This window comes from Lepisma saccharinum, chromosome 23 (genome assembly GCF_977018435.1).
Source record: "Lepisma saccharinum chromosome 23, izLepSacc3.1, whole genome shotgun sequence".
Lineage (NCBI taxonomy): Eukaryota > Metazoa > Arthropoda > Insecta > Zygentoma > Lepismatidae > Lepisma > Lepisma saccharinum.
The window spans coordinates 13,077,361-13,099,345 of NC_139251.1; positions in this window are offsets into that span (position 1 = coordinate 13,077,361).

The window sequence follows — 21,985 nt, forward strand, 5'->3', positions numbered from 1 at the left end:
ACCCAGGACTCGAACCTAAGATACCTGGCTTCGCATCGCGTTATTCTTGTCCACACACAGAGCATACAATAAATTAATTCATTTAGCATTTTCAAAACATACGCTGGAAAAAGGTTATCGGGTCAAGGTTAATATTTTTATTTATTTATTTGGACGGGATATGGGGAAGGTGCCAGCGGTCCCTGCTCGATTTCCGGTCGGAGCTCAAAACAATTCGGCGTTGGCCTCCCATCGTGAGGACAATTGGGGAACTCCTTGAAAAGAAGAAGTAGCGGGCTTAGATCTCGAAAGCCAGAAAACAGCGGCGATGGAACTCGAGGCGCTGACCACTTGTCACCCAATGAAAACCCGCCGGACAGGCCTTGGCTCTCAATGGCTGTTGCGCCACCGAGTTTAGTTGTAATTGCTTCAACAAGCCAGTGTACACTTCGGAACAATACGAACGCACAAACCTCCATTCATACGCTTCTAGTCTTCTTAACGCAGTTCAGTAATCAATGTATTTTACATACTACAAACAGGCTCAAAGTCTATTAATATTATTTCTATGAACAATATTCCTCTCTTAGACCTCAAACTCTTCAGACAATCCAATTTTCTCTTCTAGTTATAGGCATTGTATTCCCAACCGTTAATCTTACATAGCGAAGGTATATGTTAAGAACAGAAAGTTGTAACAATACTTCTGAACTATATCTCAAATTACTCATTGTCGTAACTTTCCAAATAAGGCGCAGTTAACATTCTAAAGGCTTTCTCATACAACACTGTTTTTACAATGCTTTTGCATAAAATTCAAGCTTTATTCATCTCCATCCACGTACATAATATATCATTCAGTGTGTTGGATGTTTCTTCTCAAGAACCTTTTGAATAACACAGATGTTTAAGGTCAGTTTACACTGGTATAGGGGAAGAGCATATTATTATTTACAAAACCACCTAGAGAGAGTTGTGAATTCTATGCTAGGAATACTTTTGACAGGGCAAGGAGCGAATTTGTTTAGTTTTTCACCTTTCTATGTTAATTGCGACGATGAAGATGAATGATGCTTATATGAAACTAATGAAGACACACGGATAAAGTAACACCCATGTCCGTGTCTGCACTAGAACACGGTACATTTATTTATTCTATATTTAGGAACACAACAAGAAAATTCCCAGTTACAGCGTTCTGTAGAGAAAGCGTGGCAATGCAATTAACACAGGCTGAGTACAGTTGTAATCTCACGCATGGGATCTGAACGAAATTAAAAATGATTTCCGTAATCTAATCACAACTTGGTTTACACTTCCATAAATATTCTTATTAAATCTCGAACTGCACTCATTCATAATAATTATAATAAACTTGACAAGATAGATACATTCAACAATTTCAAGGATAAACACTTTGTAATGCTCCATATATACTGAACATATTATACGATTATATCGATGTTTGGTAGGAAGATTCTGTGTTCCTCACTCAACTCGCTTGGCTACCGGGTTTGTGTATTTTGGTTATTTTACGTTTTTTAATCTCTCTACATTAATCACGACGTTGAGGATGAATGGAAAATTGATGAAATAGACGGGCAACAAACTGAACGTTCTTGCCTTACACAGGATCCGAACCTAGGACTTAGACATCCAAAAGCAGCTGGCTACCGAATGTGACACACCACGAGCCACTGGACCACACATTTTCTTGGCCCTTTTCTGTCATACCTTCTTAGTTTGCTTAGCTATTTCATTTAATTGAGTTTCTCTCTTTGGTCATGGTGTGTCTAAAGCGGCGCTATATTGTCATTCTAATTCTCTCATTTCTTGTTTTGAACTTTTTCGTTGCTGTTGTACCTCTGTATGCTAACCGCAACGATAAAAGGAAATGATGAAATCAGTATTAATAGGGCATACAAAACATCTAGACTTATCTAGGATTCGAAACTAGAACCCCTTGCTTCTTGAGATGCTGACCGTATCGTTTCACAGACCTATTGGGGATCGAAGATTCCCTGGTGTGTGTCTCGATGTCACCTTAATGTAAGTAAAATTATTTTATTTGTTAATTTGTCCACCAGAATCACCTTTAGGCCTATGCCATTTCTTCCATCCGTTGTCCTTAGGGACGTGAAGTTTTCGTTTTAACGACAACACTGAAAAGTTGAGGAAAGCAGAATAAAGTGTTTAAAATGTATTTTGGTAGGTAAAGGAGGCAAGTTTTCGTTGTTTCGGAATCGCGAAATAACGTAAATTATGCCATTTTTTTTCAGAATAAACCTGAATTTTACACTTTAACGCGAAATATGGAATATGAACTGGGATAACATTTCTTCTGTTCAAAAAGAACTACCTAAAGTGCTATTAGAGCTGTCATTTCTAGTCTACCTGGTGATTGTTCAACTCAAAAGAGATTGTCACGCTTCATTTATTGCAGTTTGGGACAGACACGACTGACAGTGTTTAACCTCGTTCCGAAATATAATTCACTCAGGGAGAAGGGGGATTTTCCCAGAAAGGAGATTTCGTAGGAACGGGAAAATTTTCAGGGAGAAGCACCTGTTGTGTTTCGGAGGGGAGGGGGGGGGGCGTGTATGGGTGTGTACACAAAACTGTATTTTGTGCCTCCACGATGGCGTAGTGGTACCGTCATAGCCTTGTAATCAAGGGGTCCCGGGTTCGATACCCGGTGGAGACACATGGCACACTGGTTCGGTTCCCACTTTAGAATGTAGATCCAGTCCCGATTAGCCTTTCTGTGCATAAGTGGACTTAAAACAAGAAAATCAATCAACAAAACTGTATTTTGAGATCGCAGAGGGATTTTTGGCATTGCTAGGGAAATATGATGCGCATGATTGTGTTAATAAATTTGGGTGTTATCAACAAATACATTTCATATTTATTGGCTGATGAGATGAAATAGTTTTCCAAATGGAAGAAATTGGCCATTTCTCACAAAGGTAAGCCTTAATTATTTTTTGTCACCAGAACTAACATTTCTCTCAATTTTACAGAACTAAAACAATGTGAAAACCTTAAGCATAAAAGGAACAGTAAAAATACATGTAAAAATAACACAGATTTTAAATTGATAACACCGAATTTTGCCCTAAACCGCGGAAAATAACACCGAATTGCAGTAAAAATAAACATCCAAATTTAGGGGGGGGGGAAACGAAAACTTCACGTCCAGTACACGAACCTTCGACCCACCGTGGTTGTATTTTCTTCTGCGGCGCTTTTAGACATCTCTAGATTAATTGCACCGACAAGGATAGATGGATCACTTAAGGAAATGTCCACACCCTACACAGATTTGGAACCTAGGCCTTTAGCTTCCAGGTATGCTATGTAACCACTCTGCCACCACGGGTGGCATTCCCTTCTCTTAATAAATCCTTGGAAAGTGAGATCGGGCTGCCTCTGTGTTCTTTCTTTGCCTGTTGTTGCCATGCTTACAGTCTTCCTCTAGATTACTTCTTTGATGCGATGTCCATGTCTCAAATGCACCTTCCACAATCAATTCCCACCATTATTCAACACTTAGAATATGTGTTATACGATTAGCAATTTATTGTATCCAAATTGAAATACATCTAGATCACAGTCGAACTTTAAGGTTTAATATATCTACAGTAAACGTGGATATCATTTACATGGTGTAACAAAATTGGCAACGTTAGAATATCAACCCGTACCTAGCTTGGTATATAAATAAAATTGTATGAATAAGATAATCTATATGAAGATATTGGTAGGTTTACTAGACAGCAACTTGTAGGGAAAATGCGCAGCTTTACAACAAGCTGGTTAGGTAAATACAATTAAGTTATCTAAAAAGAGAGAGAGACATGAATCTCTCTTAGATTTAGAATGATAAGAAAGATAGGGAAAGAAATGTTTTCTAGACACATCTAGAAATAGCGCAGCTGTGCGTCATATTCTGTTAGGTAAATAGAATTAAGTTATCTATAAAGAGAGAGAGAGAGAGAGAGAGGGAGAGAGAGAGAGAGAGAGGGAGGGAGAGAGAGAGACAGAGAGAGAGAGAGAGAGAGACAGAGAGAGAGAGAGAGAGAGAGAGAGAGAGAGAGAGAGAGAGAGATGAATATCTCTTAGATTTAGAACGATAAGAAAGATAGAGAAAGAAATGTTTTCTAGACACATCTAGAAATAGCGCAGCTGTGCATCATATACTGTTAGGTAAATACAATTAAGTTATCTAGAAAGAGAGTGACATGAATCTCTCTTAGATTTAGAACGATAAGAAAGATAGGGAAAAGAATGTTTTCTAGACACATCTAGAAATAGCGCAGCTGTGCATCATATTCTGTTAGGTAAATACAATTAATTTATCTAGAAAGAGAGAGAGAGAGAGAGAGAGAGAGAGAGAGAGAGAGAGAGAGAGAGAGAGAGAGAGATATGAATATCTCTTAGATTTAGAACGATAAGAAAGATAGGGAAAGTAATGTTTTCTAGACACATCTAGATATAGCGCAGCTGTGCATCATATACTCTTAGGTAAATACAATTAAGTTATCTAGAAAGAGAGTGACATGAATCTCTCTTAGATTTAGAACGATAAGAAAGATAGGGAAAGAAATGTTTTCTAGACACATCTAGAAATAGCGCAGCTGTGCATCATATTCTGTTAGGTAAATACAATTAAGTTATCTAGAAAGAAAGAGAGAGAGAGAGAGAGAGAGAGAGAGAAAGAGAGAGATGAATATCTCTTAGATTTAGAACGATAAGAAAGATAGGGAAAGGAATGTTTTCTAGACACATCTAGATATAGCGCAGCTGTGCATCATATACTCTTAGGTAAATACAATTAAGTTATCTAGAGAGAGAGAGAGACATGAATCTCTCTTAGATTTAGAATGATAAAAAAGATAGGGAAAGGAATGTTTTCTAGACACATCTAGAAATAGCGCAGCTGTGCATCATATACTGTTAGGTAAATACAATTAAGTTATCTAGAAAGAGAGTGACATGAATCTCTCTTAGATTTAGAACGATAAGAAAGATAGAGAAAGAAATGTTTTCTAGACACATCTAGAAATAGCGCAGCTGTGCATCATATACTGTTAGGTAAATGCAATTAAGTTATCTAGAAAGATAGAGACACATGAATCTTTTTTAGATTTAGAAGGATAAGAAAACTAGGGAAAGAAATATTTTCTAGACACATCTAGAAATATCTCAGCTGTGCATCATATTCTGTTAGGTAAATACAATTAATTTATCTAGAAAGAGAGAGAGAGAGAGAGAGAGAGAGAGAGAGAGAGATGAATATGTCTTAGATTTAGAACGATAAGAACGATAGGGAAAGGAATGTTTTCTAGACATTGTAGATATAGCGCAGCTGTGCATCATAAACTGTTAGGTAAATACAATTAAGTTATCTAGAAAGAGAGTTGACACATGAATCTCTCATATTTAGAAGGATATGAAAGCTAGGGAAAGTTGAGTGTGCAAGAAACACTCCAAAATGAGCAGCTGTGCAGTAAGTAGTGTGAGAAAAAGATGGATGTAAGTTTCAGTTAAATTAAAACAGGAAATGTGTAAATAGAAAAACATGGAAAATAGTCTCAGAAAGAATTGATCATTGTGTGTGAAGGGAGAAGTTTATAATTTATTACATTTTGTAAGATTAACCCGGATCACTTGATACAAGAGAAATACTTAAATTACTTTAGAATTATGCTGCTATTTCTGTGTTTAGAGAGAAGTATTGAACAGGTTTAGATAAAATTATAGTGATCATAGGCAGTGGATAATTAGCTTATCTTTACATAAGTTGCTGGTTAGGTTATGTGTGTAAGATAATGTGCAGTGTGTTTGAGTAACTATTTGCATGGCATCCATTCTGTCGACACTACTCACTCACCATCATTATTACGAGGTTTTACATTTCGATATCCTGCATTCTTTCTTGTCATTATGAGGCTGTGCCATGGACGCTTACAGTGTTTCCAACTCTTTGGTTACACGCGACAAGAAAAATGAAAGGACAGATACTGTAGGATATCAAAAGCAAAGAAAATGTTGAAAATAAAAAATGTTCATGACCAGTGCTTCTTTTTTTTTTTCAGGGAAGAAAGGTTTCGCTACTCTTGAACATTATATGTTATTGTGTTCATCGTAAAAACTAACGAGTTCAAGGGAGGTCAAGGGAGGGGTCGTTTGCCCCCTCACCCATTGGAGTAAGGAAAAATTGCCTACTACCCTTTCGTCCGTTCCTTTTATTTGTAACTTCCCCCCTTTATTTCCCTGTATCCTTCTTCTAGATTTTCTCGGTTTTAGTACACATTCGTAACTGTTAACTTCCTCCCGTGTTGACTATTTATTTTCTGTTTCCCTTCCATTTTGTGTTTTTTTTTTATTATTTCTCTGTATCGACCTTATGCGCTTTTCTCTCTCCCCCTCTCTATGTCTAAATTTCTCTTTCCTTTCTCACGCTTTTCTATTTTCTTTCTATCTTCCTTTCCTCCCCTCTCTCTCTCTTTTGCTCTTGTTTTTTCTCTCTTTCTATTTTACGTTCTTATTTCTTTCTCTTTTCTCTCTTATCTTTCTCTATATTTCTCATTCTTATTTCTTTCTGCTCTTTCTCTCTCTCTCTTGTCTTTCATTCTTCTCTTTATTACACATGCTTATTTCTTTTTCTTCTCTCTCTCTCTCTTTCTCTCTCTCTATTTCACATTCTTATTTCCTTCTCATCCCTCTCTCTATCTCTCTATTTCAGTTCCTTCCTCTCATTCTCTACCGCAATATTTATCTCTTTCTTATGATGGCACGTAACACGATGTCAATATATCTAACTTCAGGATGAAGTTTTTCGATTTTGACACCCCTTGAAACATTATCTGCAGGCACCCTACTCAAAATATTGTGATAGGTTAATGAAATATCTTGCATTGATGTTGTTACAAACACACACACAAAACAATCTTGTTGTTAAAATACTTATTAGTTTCTTCTCACCTAGAGTAAGGTGTCTATACAGCGTACCGTTGCGGCGTACCACCAGAAGAACAGCACAGGTTGTGACTAAAGCTTGAATTTAGATTTAATTTGGTTTATTTTACTTGTCTTCTTTGGTAATCGCGTAGATGAGGATGAGTGATGATATGATGAAACCGAAGAAGGGACACTCGCAAAGAACATCCATACCAAGGGTAGGATTCGAACCCAGACCCCTGGAGTCACAGCGTGCTGTGATAACTACGCATATGATAATAAGGGACGGATGATTATAAAATTAAATCTGTTTCAAACCCAGGACTTTTGACTTTCCACCTCATGCTAATAATGTCAGCCCCAAGTCTGCTTAGGTATCCCCTTCCTGTAGGCGTCCATGGCCTCCAGTCTTGACAGTCTCCAGCATCTCTTCTTCGTTAGGAATAGCATTGGCACCAAGATACAAGTGGGAATGGCGAAGAGGCTGGGTCTAAACATGCTGTTACACTAAAACTATTTCCACACACCAGAGAGTTTCTGTGCTACCGCTATTTCTGAGGTAGAATATGGGTTTTTATGCTTACTTTAATGAGTAAAGGGGTCTCCGGTTGCCTAGAGCTGGCTAGAGACCCCATTAAGTGTAAGGGGGTCTCCGGCTGCCTAGAGGCGGCTAGAGATCCCATTAAGTGTAAGGGGGTCTCCGGCTACCTAGAGGTGGCTAGAGACCCCATTAGGTGTAAGGGGGTCTCTGGTTGCCTAGAGCTGGCTAGAGACCCCATTAAGTGTAAGGGGGTCTCCGGCTGCCTAGAGGCGGCTAGAGACCCCATTAAGTGTAAGGGGGTCTCCGGCTGCCTAGAGGTGGCTAGAGACCCCATTAGGTGTAAGGGGGTCTCCGGCTGCTTAGAAGCAGCTAGAGACCCCATGTAGAGTAATAGTTGTTTTAGACCCATAGTTGTTCACCCTCCAAGTCCCTTCTTAGTTCCTGCTAGCTCGTAGTTTATATTTTATTTTTGGTATGTGTGTGCGAGTGTGTGCATGCGTATTTGTGTATGTGTGTATGTGTGTGTGTGTGGGCCTCTTCTGTCCCTTTCGTCGTTCACTACGGCGGTTCGGATAAATTGCGCCTTTAACGCCGGCGCCCAGGAATCCTGGGGGGTTCATTCCTACGGGGAGGGGGGATACGGAGGGGAGGAGGGCGGAAGGCATGGAGGTACCCCACGTCCCACTCCGACCTGGGCTCTTCCATTGTCCAGGATCCTTTCCGCAGTGGTGGTTTCCCCCTAGGGGAGATTGGGGGCTCAAAAGGGTCTCAGGGGCCTTCAAAGGGGCCAAGGGGAAACCTGAAAGGGCCTCGGGGGACTAAAGAGTCAAGTTGGGCCTTAAAGGGCCCAGGAGGCACTTAGGTCCTTGGGGAGGGAGGCTCAAGGAGCCAGGGAGGGAACATGTAAGGCTGAGAAATCCATCATAGAGTGGAACTCCAGTTCCGCGGGAGCATGGGGGGGAAAAAATTAAAAAAAAAGAAAAAAAAGGGGGAACGTGTCAGGGCAGAGATCTGCGCCAAATTATGCAGCTATCCAGGAACATAGAGTGCAGCGTACACAGGTAAGTTTTGTAGTTCTTGTCTGATGTAGTATGAAGGTAAAATGTGTATAGTTTGAAAAGAAGTCAAACAGTTTTAAGGTAGAGCAGACGCGGATCGACGTGGGTGCTAACACCTCTCCAAATTGGCAGTTTTTTGGGATATATTATTATGCCTAATATTTATGAACACTCAAATGTTCTGTGTGATCACAAACTTTAACAAGCTCCATGATTTTTTTTATGAAGTTTGCTTTGAATTAATTTTATGTTCATGATAGGTTAATCGGAACTGGGCCTACAGTTTAAACTTGGATCCGAACCTCTGTGAAACATTCCTCCAAACGGTATCGAACCCGAGAGATCTTGAGAGAATAGGTTTTTGCTTGCTTTGTTTATTTACTTTACTCTCCATATCTGATCAATGGGAGAAAATTGGATAACCTCATAGCTACAATAACTACCCATTCCAACTTGGACCTTATTTTTTGTAAAATAACACTCTAATCTATATGATATGGAAGTCAGCTTGGTTCCTGTTTGTTTGTGGCAATATATATTATTTACACTAAACAGTGCAAGTGTACCCAGTGTGCGAGTTAACGGGGTATATGCCGGGGATCAGCTCCACCCCCATACACGCACACACATTTTTTTTATCCTCTGCAGAAGAAACATTTTTTATCCCTGGCAGGAATGCTCTTATCCCCGCCAAAGAAAATGGAACTGAAAGCATATTGCACCATTTCTTAACTATAGTGCGCGTCAAATCTCCTGCATATGGCGATAGCCAATAGCAGCGCACTGCAGCGGTGCCATGTCGAAATCTCACACGGAAAAGAGACAGCGTGGTTGAGCGAAACGCCTTGTCACGGAGAGCACGGAACATTAGATAATATAACATAAACTGCTCACAAAAAGTTTTGCATCACCAACAAAAACTGTACTCCTGGGAAGAAAATAAACATACAATTGCTCAATCAGTACAAGAAAGAAGAAAACGTGGAAAACATGGGAATGGCATGAAAAAGAACGTTCACACTAATCCAAAAAAAAAGAAAAAATGACACACTGCTGAAGTAGCAAAGGAAACCAAATGGTTCCACAATGCTATCTGCCTATTTGTTATGTCAGACAGGATGTTTACCACCTGGTATCTCCCCCTCGAGCTGCAATGAGGTCTTCAACACGCCGGGGCATGCTTGCAATGAGATGATCAAGGTCATCCTGTGGTAAACGATCCCATTCCTCCTGTGCTGCCAAAAGAAGCTCACGTGGAGAGTCTGGGAGCACAGGACGGTGTGCCATTGCATTCCTCAACATGGCCCAAGCATGCTCGATACAAATCATGTCTGGGCTTCCTGGCGGCCAGGGCATTCTGTTAATTTGGGCCTGCTGCAGATAATCTTGCACCACCCCTGCATTATCATCCATGAACACAAGAGTTGGACCAATGTTCCGACGGTATGGTTCCACAGTTGTTTGTAGGAGGTCTCTGATGTAACGCGGTGCTGTCAGTGTCCCTTGAATTGCAATTAGGGGCGTTCGGCGTCCGTGCATAATCCCTGCCCAAACCATAATGCCACCTCCTTGGAATGGATGAACAGGTTGCACATGACGAAGTCTCTCCCGCGGTCCTACGCCTCTCCACACTCTCACACGTCTCGAATCAGGCCTCAGACAAAGCCTACATTCATCTGTAAAGAGTACACACGACCAATCTGCAGGTCCCCAATACACATGTTCGCGTGCCCACACCAAACGATCACGCTGTTGGTTTGCACTTAGAGGTTGCCGATGCATGGGTCTTCGGCAACGTAAGCCTCTTGCTCGCAGAATATTGCGAACAGTCTGGGTCGAAACACGTACGCCTGAGGCTTGTTGGAGGTCATTTCGCAACTCATTTGCGGTCCTGGTATTGTGCCGCAGGGCTGTAATTCCTAGCAAACGGTCCTGGGCTGGTGTTGTTACCCGTGGTCGACCTGAACGGTGGCGATCTGCTACTGTCCCACTGTCTGTGTATACCCCAAGTCCTGAAGGTAGCAGCAGTTCGGCATCTTTGACATAACCCCAGAGGAAACTGACCGGAACCGTATCTAGTTTCGAGCCACCACCTGTTTTTCGGCAAAGCGCTGTTGTCACTTTTACCTGCAGAGTTTAGATATCCATTCATTCACTGTGACGTTTTACTCCCAAGGTCTTCATATTGCATAGAAAAATAGCAAAACACAATAACACAACCTAACAAAGATAGAGAACCGCAACCTCGTGTTCAAAAATCTCTATGAAACTGAATTAGCAACATCTCATTTAGTCCACGTGGACTTGATGAGAGCTGTCATTTCTTGGACGAACGCTATTGGTGGGAAAGGTTTCAGGGGAGGATTTACTGGACTCCACGTGGACCTGATATATGGTTGTAAGGGGGAAAACTGATCTTTCGGAACTTTCTTTGAAGTAAAGTGAGGTTTCTTTGGGGACCAGCACTATACCTTCTCCATGTTCTGCTGACATCGCTCTGTGCGATTCCCATCGTCGCGGCTACCGCCCGTTGTGACATCCCACTCTGCACGAAGGCGATAACCCTTGCCCGATCGAACTGCGATATTGTACGCCTGGGCATGTCTACAACGCACCTTCACTACTTGAGTCTCTCTACGTAAGTGGGAGATATAGCCTTGACCATTACCACCCACAATACTGAGATGTTCGAACACACAGATATGCTCAGCTGGTCGTGGCTGTCGTCTGAAGAGCGAGTTATGCGGGGTTGAATGGGTATCTTGCACAGCACAGTGTGCTTTCTCACAGCTGGCCCAGTGGGACATGTTGCGATTGTCCTTTCTATCATTTCTTGGGTGATGCAAAACTTTTTGTGAGCAGTTTATAATAAAGTTAATGGGAGAAAAGAACATACCTGATTATGCCAGAGGGACTGCATAATTGTTTCAATATTCTCAAGGTGGAAGTTGTACAGCCTTTGTAAGATATTTTGTCCCGTGAAGAGTACGTTATCTTTTTGGCAGTAGAAAATTCGCCACAATCGTAAATTTCAAAGACGGTTCTACGAACTACGTCTTTTTCAAAGTCATCTAAGTTTGTCGTTCTTTTTTGGTACGTTAATGTGCTTTCTAGGTGATTGAAACATTGGAGCAGGCCCCCATCCACATTGTTTTGCCCCCGAACATATCCGAGAAACGGTAGCTTGATTCACACCACACGCTTGAGCTGTTAGAGCCAGGCACTTCTTAAAGTCGATTTTACTGCTCTCTTCTTCACTCGAACATTTTTTTTTTAAAAAAAATTGTTCACCTAAAAAATCACCTGTCGTGCCTGGCTTCGTACAACACTGCATTGTTCTCTCTTCTCTCGCTATCACTACCACTTGGTTTACTCAACGACATGCTGCACACACACACACACACACACACACTAAAGACGTGGGAAAAACGAACAGTGACGGTATCCTCTTCGTCAATTTCTCCTTCTACCATCACTGGGAACGAACCTGCTCTGTTCCCTTCGCTAATCGGAAAGTTTCGGAATGCGACAGGAACGAAGGGAGAACAAAAACGATACAATGCAAATACGTTTATAATAACATTGCTTCTACAGAGGGAACGGTATAAGCTACAATCACGCTTGTTTTTCGTACATACTCGCAAAATCATTATCTTTCCATCTGTTGAACTACTGACACTTGAAATAATATATTTATATCCGAGCGCCAGGTACACGATTTAGTGGCGAGGTGAAACAGGTTCTGAACTAGGCAACGCCGCACGTCTGTGATTCGCTGGTGCTGTTCAGCAGTTCAAGGCCATATGCAGGAGATTTGACGCGCACTCTAGGAACAAACACCACTGATAAATCATTCGGGAAAACAGTTAATTAACCTTTTAAACAATAGCGCCCTACTTCGCGTCAGAATTTCTATTTTAAAATAGTTCATTGTTTATTTGTTTATTGTCGTCGGATGCAGAGGTTTTTCCAAATGCTCCTAGAGTAACTCCGATGCTCTGTCCATTGTCAAGTAAACTACGAAACCTCGCCGTCAGCTTCATTCGTTGGAGGTTCGCAGATCACATTCTAGCCGCACGCCGTCTTTGAGTTGAACACGCAACAGATATTTGGCCAAGTTTTCTCGGTGTTAGTAGTTGAATAGCTCTTCTTGTGCATGGGTTTTCTTAGAATGTAAATGTACGGGGGTTTCTAAATTACATCCAAATGTTATCACACTATATAATGTTCTAGGTACTTGGAACTGGAAGGCAATAGTAGAGTTTGCTAACTGGAAATATATACAAATTTGCATATTTAAATCCCCCGGAAAGGACATCACAAATACGACAGTGAGTGGACATCCCCCCTCCCCAAAGCTTAATTCTCACACTGAGTGCGAGGTGAGGTACCCGACTGGAATTCGCCCGTCCCAACTGTAACTTCCGGATCCGCCATATACTTAAAGTGGCCATGTTGAATGTTGATTAAGAATTCTAAAACAGACTCGCGTTTCAGTTATGTTGTAGGATAACATTAGTTTACAAATATATATATTTTTATGTGCATCAGCTGAAATTCCGAAATGAAACTCCATCTTGCAGGAACCAAATGTCAGATTCTGTCAAAGAGAAATGCAAGCAGAATATGGTTCCACGTAAGGAGAACTGAACGCGATGTAATTTCGCTAAAAATCCAAAAGTTTCTTGTATAGACTATAGCATCAGACTCCAAGCCCTTATACGTGATTAGAGTGTATTTCTTTCAGCTTCATTTGTCAGTAAAGCATGCGTTGAAATTTTATTTCCAGTCAAGAAAGATAATCCTGCAAGAAGAAAGAGTCACTCACCTCAAATTCGCCTCAACTGATCCCAGGTGCAACTGTAGAAGTCACGGCAATAAAAGTTGTTCTTTGCAAACAATTTATGTTTTACTTCCAATATTTATTACTTTAGTGTTATTGTAGGGTGAGAAGGAGTATCTGTATAAAAATATATTTATCAAACACTTACGATGTGCAGATTAAAATGTAGATATGAAGTATTTTCTCGTAACATGAGTTTTTATATAACTTCCAACAGGTATTTGAAGATGAGTTATCTCGAAAATGTATAATCTTAAATTTTTCATGTTAAATGAACAACTTGTCTTCAAATGAACAATAAGCAAGGATAACTCTTGTACTTAGGTTAATATAGCGATTTTTAGTTAATACAATGGTGGGATACACAATGATTCAATCAGTCATATGAGACAAATTTGTTTCTTTGTTTTGTTAACAGAGTAACATTATTTACGACTGTAAAACTGTAATATAATACATTTATAACTGGCTAGTAATCTTACTACACCAAAATATTGCTTCATTTTCGTTATCCTAGTAATCGTAATAATTATATTCAGCATCTCACCAAACGAGACATATACAAACTATTATTTACAATATTAAGAATAGTTATAAAGTTTCACAATCATATTAGAATTTATTAACTAATATTGTTAAATGTCTACCTTCAGGAAAAGGAACTGGATGTACTTCTATGTTTGTTCCACTATCTATTTTCTCTGCTTATTATTAGAGAACGAGTGTTAGACAAAATGTCTATTCTTTATTTTTATAGATGTCATAACAATGACTTAATATAAGTGAGGCATGAGGCTCCATCCTGCATGAATACGAACGGTTCTCCATTTGCGAACCTTTCTCTTACTTGAGGTAGCAATTTTCTTCTAAGCACTTCCCTATACTGTTCTTGCCTCATTGTTCCTTGAACCAAATACAGATGTCCTGTACCTTTGCCACTAATGACTGACCAAATCATAACTTTTATCGGATGTTTGACAGTCTGCACAACACAATCAGGATTGTATTTTTCACCTGGACGTCTTCTCACAAACTGAGATTTATTCCCCAAGATTTCAAACGTGCACTAAAGCAAACAGATCTCCAAAAGTTCAAATCTTTTTCTTTGTGAGCTTTTGTCCAACGAAAACGTTTACGAATCACATCAGGGGCTATTTTTGGCTTCTTAGCAGGTCTGAGTGCCTTCAGGTTCATATCAGAGAGCCTATGCCTTACTGCTCTTTCAGATGCACGAACACCACTCTTTTCAAGTTTATCTTTAAGTTCCTTTGTACTCAAAGATCTATTCGTGAGGCAAATGTTCTTCAAACAGCGTAAGCATCTTGGGAGTAAAAATTGTTTTACGTTCACATCTGTCCTTCTTTTGTGGATCACACTGTCCACCATATTCAATTTTCTTCTTTATTCGCCTCACCGATGCTTCAGACACATCAGATCGTCGAGAAATCTCACGATTAGAGAACATTTTTGTCTTTATTAGTGTCTTAATTTCAGCCATCTTTCTCGGTGTCAAGTCACTTTTTTTACCCATGACTCCCTAATGTTAATAATTAAATTTAAAAAAATATACTGACAGTGTACAAAAACAATATCACTGCAAGATTCACTATTCGCAAGACGTCCTCCTCTCAACTCAGCTTGAATTGAACTGCGGAATGTTCGTTCAACAACAAAGACGTTTGGTGTTGGCGGTATTGTTTGTAACAACAGTACCTCCTTTTTCCATATTGTTCATTACAATAATCAAAGTTCAGCCACAAAGAACCCTATTGGAACATTTTAAATGTGAAAAGTAAGCGAACTGTTAAAAGTGTCCACTGTGTCGAATTACATTGCTATGTATTTTTATTACTATTACAATTATTGTTATCAATGTTGTGCAAGAAAGTTCATTTGTATATTTTACTCGTATTTGCCAGGGTTCAAATAACGTACAGGAAATTTTTCAGATAACTAATGGTGAATTTTGTATAATTTTCCCCTTCAAAACTATGATTTTCAAAAAAAAAAAATTGGTGCGTCTAATAATATGGCCAGGAGCTGTATTATTCCGATTATTGATTTATAACAAAAATCAAGAATCTAGTCTGACGGCTTGGTTATTTCTTCACTTCGACCCCAGGGAATATTAGATCCGTATCCTGGGCACAGTTTGTCACATCTTTTATCTATTCGATCTTGACACGCGGGCCTTACCCGTGGCGTAGTGGCAATGCTTGCTGTCGCTCTGTAAACAAGTGGTTCCTGGCTTAGTTTCCGGTGGAGGCACAATGCAGTATTTCGAATTCCACTTTAAACTGCAGACCGAGTCCCGATAAACAATTCCGAGCATGAAGTGGAGCGACAAAAAACTCTGTCAAAATCACTTTGTCATTCACCGGCCCCGTGGCAGAGTGGTCATCACATCGCCAGAGGTCCCAGGTTCGAATTCCGATCTGGGCATGGATGTTTGTGAGTATCTATCTATTCATCAATTTCATCATATCATCACTCATCCCCATTTTCGCAAATTAGCCAAAAGTGGCACAAGAAGCGAAGTAAAATAAAGCAAATCAATCATTTTGTCATTCATCAATTTCATCTGATCATTCTCATTGTCCTGATAGCTCTCATTAACCTACTGAGGTTAACCGATGTATTTTTTTTTTACTTATTCTTGTTATTCCGTATTGTTCCTCTTCTGCCACTTCGCGACGATGAGATGAGTGATGATATGATGAAATGTCCAGGCCGAACTCGAAACCGGGAACTTCTGTGGTGAAATTGAAAGTCGACGACTTAACGCGCTCGGCCGCCCAGAAATATGTACCTTTTTATGTTTAAGGTATTTCTATTCGGTCCAAGAATCTTATTTACCGGCTGAATGTACAGTCACGGACACTTCTTGGTTTTAGCAACCCCAATGACTTTCAATGGGATCACTACAACCCAGAAGTGTCCGTGACTGTACAAGGATTATTTTTTAAGTAAGGTCCGTTTTGCAATAAAAACGAAGTAAGTAAATGTTTTTTTCAGAAAAAAACATTTATTTTCTGAATTTACATACACTTCTCTATTTTTCTACATAATTTCCTTGCCAGCTTAAACATTTATCATAACGAACGACGAGTTTTTGGATACCCTCCTCATAGAACTCTGCCGCCTGTGATTTTCACTTCTTCATCGGTGTCTACACGCTTGCCGTCCAAGAAGGTCTTCAGATGGCGGAAGAGGTAGTAGTCGCTAGGCGTAAGGTCTCTTTGTGAATAACGTTTCAAATGGAGTCCATTAGTGGTGACGTCACAAGCAGACGACGAGCTTCACAACAAGAAAACGTGTTTTCTTCCTATCCAATTAAATGCTATTTTCCTTCGGAAGGTGTAGCTTTAATTAATGTGACAGCAGTTATGAAACAAAATTATGATGCGTATCATACATCAATGAAAAGATGAGATATCGGAGAATACAACTATATATATCACACATACCTTACAGAAGATAAGGTCAAGAATAACCGGAGTAAGAAAATCATGCATTTTCAAAACATTCCACTTCCGAGCACAGCCGAAGCCAACCCGAAGCTCTCCCGATCTGAAGTCTGCCATGCTGCCGCTGTGGATGGTGGGAAAGCAGCAGCGTCAGGCGATTGAACCGAGGACGCCCATTGGCTGAGATTTCTTTTGGAGCATTCTCTTTACTCGATTTCCTACCCCATTTATTCTGTACATTCTCATCTGTAAGGTATATGTTATATATAGACATATATGATGTACGATGCACATCACAATTTTGTTTCTTAACAGCTGTCACAATAATTAAAGCTACCCCATTCTTAAGGAAAATAGAATTGAATTGGATAGGAAGAAAACGCGTTTTCTAGTTGTGAAGACTCGGTTCCAGCGCGTCGTCTTCTGTGACGTCACACTATTGGACTCCATTGCGCGTGCGCGTGGAAATGAGTGCGCGTCTTTGAGCAGCATCATGGCAACTGTGTTTTGGGACAGGCAGGGTGTTTTATTAGTGGACTTTTTGCCGCAAGGAACAACAATTAACTCAGCTTCCGTGAGTAACTGGCTACCATCACAGGCGGCAGAGTTCTATGAGGAGGGTAACCAAAAACTCTTAGTTCGTTACGATAAATGTTTAAACCGGCAAGGAAATTAAGTGGAAAAATAGAAAAGTATATGTAAATACAGAAAATGTTTAAAGAAAAAAATTACTTACTTCGTTTTTATTGCAAAACGGACCTTACTTAAAAAATAACCCTCGTATATACTTTCCAGAAACCTTATATCTGGTTGAATTTAAATACGGTCCAGGGATCTTTTTCTGGTTAAATTTAGATAGAGTCCAGGAACCTTTAAATAAAAATGTGGTGAAGTATAGAAAAGTCAAAATGTGTTTAAAGCGGCCACAGGGCAGAAACGGGTCCAAGTGTTGGTGCAGGTGGGCAACCGCCTACCCCAAAATTTCTCTGCACACCTGATAGGTGTGCCCACCCAAACAAATTGAGGAAAATATGCTTCAGTAAATGTATATTAGGGTTGAAATATTTCCACTGATATCATTGTTTTTGAGACACTTGTTTGTCCTTTAGAAAGACCAGAGCACAAGAAGTTCCCTATGCAGTTTTCCTAGAACCGCTGGACAAACCCCCACCCTCCTGGAAAGCAGATGATTGACAAGATCAAAGGCATGGGCAAAGTAGAAGCTACTACAAAACTTCTGGAAGACATGTAACTACCTGGTAAAGGTTGTGTGGAATAAAATAATTCATTCATTTCCAATTGCTGCTGGCAAACTCGTGGGGTAAGAAAGATGGACATTTTTAAAACCAGCATTACTATCATGCTGGGCTGTTTCTGAGCCAGTTGCGGAGTTCTTGGGAAGAGGGGGGGAGGTCGCTGTGGAATTTGTTTTGTTTTATCTTCATTCAAGCGGGGGGGAGGGTTGTGGATTCAACAATTTCTTCTTGTACTCTTTCCTTCTGTGCAAGTCTTTCATGTGACTGTTGGTATTGGCCGATACCGCAGCGACTTGCTTTTATTCGTAGCGTTCTACCCTGTAGAATGGGGTAATCTTTCACCTATAGTGAAAGATTACCCTGTGCACAAGTGTCCGTGAGGGAAAACTTAAACTAGGGAGGGATAGATCACTTACACCCCTTACATTCCATCCCTGCAGGCAAAAGTTTGTATTTTTAACTTGAGCAGAAATGTTTGGTGTGGAATTGTCCTGAACCCAATGAAGTCCCTGTGACAAAAGTCAAAGAGGGAACTGGTTTTCTCTCCTCTTTTGCTGTAGACAGTGCCAGAGATAACACAAGTTAAAATGTGTTCACATCTGCAGTGTATGTGAGAGGCTAAGGCAGATGCTGCTGAATTGAAGCAAGTAGAGTGGCATGGGAATCAGGCTCGTAGCTAGAACTGACCTCCAGGGGAGAAGGCTCACAGGATATCAGGGGGTTTTGCAAACCAAGTCAATTTTTCAATAGTTTAATAGTATTAAATGAAGGTAAATTACGTGTCGGGGGTCTTTAAGTTAATTTAAAATATAAAATTTTGAAATATCACACAAACTACAGGTTTTTTTTGCGATATCTTCTAAAACATCTCTTGAGGTGCTAATGACTGCTATTGACACTATCCCTTAACCTATTGAGTCCCAAGGCAATTTTCACATGTAACCCCGTTGGTCCCGAGCCGATTTTGAGCAAAATGTAGAGTTTCAATTAAATGAGTGTAGATCGGAGGCTAATTGTCCTAGAGAGATGAGTGATATACCGTTGTACGCGGAATGAACCAGAGATTCAGACTATATGAAATTTATGCAAATTCGGCGTATATGTGGTGGGGGGAGGGGGCTAACTCTCAAAATTCCAAAATTTCGGGGGAAAAAATGGGGCCCCCCTTCTCCCCCAAGAAAAAAGTACATGACAGTGTCGACATGCACATGGAAATGATCGCTGGTATGTAAGGAACACAAAAATATTTGCATTATTATCATATGACCAATGTAACGTGAGTTGTACCCCCAAAAGGAATGGTCGGCACGCCACTGATTCAATCTTCAAAATGCAACAGTACCTTGAAATGACTTTAGCTCAGAGACTATTTGCCCTGGAGATATGAACGATATACCGTTGTACGCAGAATGAATCACAGATTCAGACGATATATAATTTATGCACATTCGGCGTACATATGGAGGGGGAGAGGGGGAAAATCCCCTGAAAAACACTTTTTTTTTAAAAAAATGGGTTTCTCCCCCCCCGCCCCCCCGAAAAAAAGGACATGAAAAGTTCAAAATGCACATAGAAATTATCGCTTGCATGTAAGAAACAGAAAAATATTTGCAGCATTGTCAAATGACCAATGTAACGCGAGTTGTAACCCTGAAACGAAAGGCTTGTACGTCACTGTCTCAAGCTTCGGAATTGAGACAAATGCAGAGTTACATTGAAATGACTATAGCTCAGAAACTAAATGTCCTAGAGATATGAAAGATATACCGTTGTACGCAGAATGAATCACAGATTCAGACGATATATAATTTATGCACATTCGGCGTTCCTGTGTTGCAACTTGTGGAACACTTGTGCTCAAAAACAAAGGTTTCCTTCAGCGTGCCTCGAAATTCCATTCTCACAATGCAGATTCAACAACCAGTCTTCCCCCTCCCCCACCCCCTGCTTGCGCCCCATGGAAAACTTTCATTTTGACATCGGATACTGATAAAGAAGCTTCCCTCGAATGCAGTTACCAGGCGGGAGTGAAAAGCATTACTTTAGAACAACAAAGCCGGTCTTCGTTTGTCGGCAAAAATTTTCCCTTGAAAAGAGATGCAAAAGAGAAGTCCCTTTTCCTACCTTTTCCCCTCCATTTTCATGAAGAAAAAAAAAGTGCAAAAACATTTCTGTTAAATACATATGTTAGGAACAATATATATAAAAGAATCGAAATTCTAGCAAAAAAAAGAAAAGTTATAACGTAAAAACTACAACCTTGACACAGCGTCTCGATAGAGATGCTTGGGACCACGAGGGTTACATTTGGGTATCTCGACCAAGATGCTTGGGACCCAACGCTGAATACTATTTTTGATGATACAGATATTTATATCATACATGTTAAAATGTACAATATTCACTTCGATCATAGTGCCTGCCGTACATTCCACCCCCGGCCAAAGGAATAAAACTTGGGATCTGTTGACATTTGACGCAGATGCGGAAGGAATGTGGATATTTACATCAAAGTCACAGATTTCTGTGAAACCAGAGGCTGCAACAGGAGCAGGGAAGGTACAGATAAAGAAGGCTCCCTATGAAAGAACTTTCTAAACTCTAGTGAATCTTCGAAACACTTGCCGCTGCTTAGACTTCTGCTCATAAACAAGATGAAAGAACGAAGTTGTGAACAAAATAATATATTCTGTCTACATTTCACTCTTCACCTCAAACAAATTAGAATACAAAATAGTTTTACCTAATGTCAAAGGGGCTGAGGCAGTGCCAGGGGGAAGGGGGGGCTGGCAACCCTGTCAGTCCTGCCTGGCTACGGGCCTGATGGGAATATTTTATGTTTTAAAGGAGATGGTGTTCCATGAATAACTATTATAACAATTATTTACATGACAAATTTGGTGTGTGCACGTGCATATGTGCGAATAGGCATAAGCCGCTATTGTATAGTGGGAGACAATCTTCCTCTACAAAGGATGAAGAATGTACGGACAGTCAAAATTCTGACAGATGATCACTGGCTTTATGGTCAGGATTTCTTGAAGAAGGCAACCATCATGTTGATGCACGACGACTGGATAATTGTTTGCAGATGTGTTAAGCCAAGGTGAAGATGTGTTTCATTCTTGTGGTTTGAGCAAAAATTAATTGTTTGAGTGAGTTTACACAATTCTATACTTACAATATATGTTTAATTTAATTAATGTGATTTCATGATTTCATAATATTACAATTACGTCTTGCCCTGCATGTGAAGCAAGATGGGGGAAAAAGTTCTTCTTTCCAAAATCCAATTCATTCCATACATTAGGTATGTCTTTTTCAGTTTTAACAGTTGCTTTATGCAGATAGGGAACCAATCAAATTATTTATGGTGAGAGAAAAAAAGCATGCTTGTTCTCATTAGTACTTAAAATCATCGAAAGAGTAAACTTGTGTAGTGCTGAAGGGCAAGTGGTTAATATCTTGTTAGAACCTAAACTATTTACCTTAAACAATAAGCAAAATAGGTTGTACAAGAGAAGACTGTAGTGACGTATTCTTCCATGTTATCCGGTTTACTGCTGGTAAACCAACTTTTTTAATACATGTATAAATTGCTGCAAAATTTGAAGTTTTCAGACTTCAGTTTTGGTATTACTTGCATGCCTGCATTGGTATTTTATTTCTACTATATCTAATTAATATATTATAAAAATATACAATAAATAAGAATACTTGTGGTCAACCAGGTTAAATTTTCAGAATACACTAATACTACACTGAACATCCACTATACTTTTTAATTTTCATCCAATCCACTGGTTTTTAAATTTTATTCTACTACATAAATTACCCTTACTCAGGAATGAGAAATAACTACACAAGTTAATAAT